General features: G+C 42.2%; 1 non-coding gene across 1 annotated transcript; it reads right to left on the reverse strand.

Moving 5' to 3' along the window:
- Positions 1–151: 151 nt before the first annotated feature.
- Positions 152–258, reverse strand: LOC116095637. Its single transcript, XR_004120674.1, has one exon. It is a non-coding gene; the product is annotated as a U6 spliceosomal RNA (small nuclear RNA).
- Positions 259–3,053: the final 2,795 nt, after the last annotated feature.

Raw genomic sequence — 3,053 nt, forward strand, 5'->3', positions numbered from 1 at the left:
CACATGCTGCCAGAACAATCAGTCCCACCATGTGCAGTCCTTGGTTGGTGGTTGAGACTCTGGGAGCTGTGAGGGTACTACTTAGTTCATATTGTTGTTCATCCTAAGAGGCTGCAAACCCCTCAGCTCCATTGGTTCTTTCTCTAACTCCAAAAATATGGAACGCTTCACAAATTTGCGTGTCATCCTTGCGCAGGGGCCATGCTAATCTTCTCTGTATCGTACCAATTTTAGTATATGTGCTGCCGAAGCGAGCACGATGTCCTCATTCTTAATAGTAGTATTCCACTGTATAAATGAATCACATTTTCTGTATCCATTCTTCCATTATGGGACATCTGGATTGTTTTCAGCTTCTGGCTATCACAAATAAGGCTGTTATGAACATGGTGGAACACGTGCCCCTGTGGCATGGTGGGGCAACTTTTGGGTATATTCCCAAGAGTGGTATAGCTGGGTCTTCAGGTAAATCTATTTCTAATTTTCTGAGGAACCTCCAGATTGATTTCCAGAGTGGTTGTAGCAGTTTGCAATCCCACCAACAATGGAGGAGTGTTGGTTCCTCTTTCTCCACATCCTCAGAATCATCTGCTGTCACCTGAGGCTTTGATCTTAGCCATCTGATTGGTGTTAGCCACTGATTGGAATCTCAGTGTTGTTTTGATTTGCATTTCCCTGATAACTAAGGACTTTGAACATTTCTTTAAGCGCTTCCCAGCCCTTCAAGATTCCTCTGTTGTGAATTTTGTTTAGTTCTATACCCCATTTTTGATTGTGTTTTTTTTTTGTTTGTTTGTTTTTGATAGTTAGCTTCTTGAGTCCTTTATATATTTTGGATATTAGTTCTCTATCAGATGTGGGGTTAATGAAGATTTTTACCCAATCTGTAGGTTGCCAATTTGTCATATCAACTATGTCCTTTGCCTTACAGAAGCTTTCCAGTTTCATGAGGGCCCATTGATCAATTGTTGATCTTAGAGCCTGAGCAATTGGAGTTCTGTTTAGGAAACTCTCCCTACTCTGTGTCAATGAGTTCAAGGCTCTTTCCCACTTTCTCTTCTATTAGATTCAGTGTATCTGGTTTTCTGTTGAGGTCCTTGATCCACAGTAAATATTAGCCAGAAAAGTACAGAATACCGAGGATACAATCCACAGAATTCAAGAAGGTTAACAAGTCAAAGGGCCCAAAGTATGGATGCCTCAGTTCCACTTGGGAGGAAGAAGAAAGAAATCACAGGGGTCAGGGGGAGGGAGGGATCTGGGTGGGAGAGAGGACAGGGAGGGGAAAATGGGAACATGATCAGGTTGTATGGGGGTGTGTGGAAAATGACTGAAGCCCTGAGGGCCATCAGAATGAATGGAAATAGGCAACCTTGGAAGGTAGGAGGTGGGGGAACCCTCTAGAATGTACCAGAGACCTGGGAGGTGGGAGACAGTCAGGACTCAAAGGGAGGCACCTTAGATGAAATGCCTACAGTGGGGAAAGGGAACTTGTAGAGTCCACCTCCAGTAGAAAGACAGGGCATCAAGTGAGGAAGGGGGTTGCCATCCCATAGGCAAAAACTCTGACCCAGAATTATTCCTGTGTGAAGAAAATGCAGGGACAAAAATGGAGAAGAGCCTAAAGGAAAGGAGGTCCAGCAACAGGCCCAAATTGGGATCCACTTCAAGGGGAGGCTCCAAGGCCTGGCACTATTACTGATGCTATGGTGTGCTTACAGATAGGAGCCTAGCATGGCTGCCCTCTGAGAGGCCCAATAAGCAACTGACTGAGATAGACACATATACTTATACCCAACCAATGGACTGAAGTTGGGGACCGCTGTGGTTGAATTAGGAAAAAGCTGGAAGAAACTGAGGAGGAGGAAGACCAGCAGTCTCAACTAACCTGGACCTGAGTCTTAGACACTGAGCCACCAAACAGGCAGCATACATCAGCTGATATGAAAGCCCCCAACACATATATAGCCTGGTCTGGCTCAGTGAGAGAAGACATACCTAACCCTTGAGAGACTTGAGGCCCCATGGAGTGGGGAGGTCTGGTGGAGTGGGGTGGAGTGGAGTGGGGTATGGGGACATCCTTTTGGGGATGGGGGTGGGGGGTTGGGTGAGGAGGCATGGGATGAGGAACTGTCAAAGGGCAGAATGGGAGCGGGATAATGAATGGACTGTAAAATAGGTTAAAGAATAATAAATAAATAAGTAAATAAACAAATATTACCCAGAAAGAAAAGAAAAAAGTAAAAATAAAATAAATTTTAAAAAAGAGGTATGTTGAAATTCTACCCATTCACTTCAGAATTTGGTGTTATTTGCAAATATGATTTTGGCAAAGGTAAAAAAACATAAAATAAGGCTATTTAGGTGAGCTCTAGTTCAATATGGCTGGTATCCTCATTACAGTTGAGAACTCAGGCATAGAAACTGAAAAGCATAAAAGAAAACAAAGAAAAAAGGAAGATAGCCATGTGACTGAAGTGATACATGCACAAGTCAGGGAACCAAGGATTGTGGGTAAACATCAGAAGCTAAGAAGAGTCTCCCTCTAGATTTTAGAAGGAACATAGTGCTGCCCATAGTTTCGATTTTGGACAATACTACCTTAATCATCTAGTACTAGTAATTATGAGATACAAGTACAGCAAGGTCAATGTTCCTGTAGCTGTCTTTTATGTTGCCCCATTAAGATGTATATGAGCCTAGATTTCACAAATAAAATCTTTAAGCAATGTGTATAGTCATTCCTTATACTCTGATGGTTACATAGCTTATGTGACTTTTTTCATATGTGGAGCTATACTCCACAAATACACACATTCTGACATCCTCTTCAGGCCTCTCACATGACACATACTCAGACACACACTTATACATAAAACATTATGATCCTAAATTTCCTTCATGATTCCTCCTAGAAATTATACCATCGGCTCCTATTGGTAATTGCTAATCTGGCTTCTGACACCATAAATTTTATTTTGTTTGTTTTTGAATTTTTGTATTAACATGGTCACCACATGGAATATACACTTGTGATTGCTTTCTTGGTTTTT

Source organism: Mastomys coucha, chromosome X, assembly GCF_008632895.1.
Source record: "Mastomys coucha isolate ucsf_1 chromosome X, UCSF_Mcou_1, whole genome shotgun sequence".
Taxonomy (NCBI): domain Eukaryota; kingdom Metazoa; phylum Chordata; class Mammalia; order Rodentia; family Muridae; genus Mastomys; species Mastomys coucha.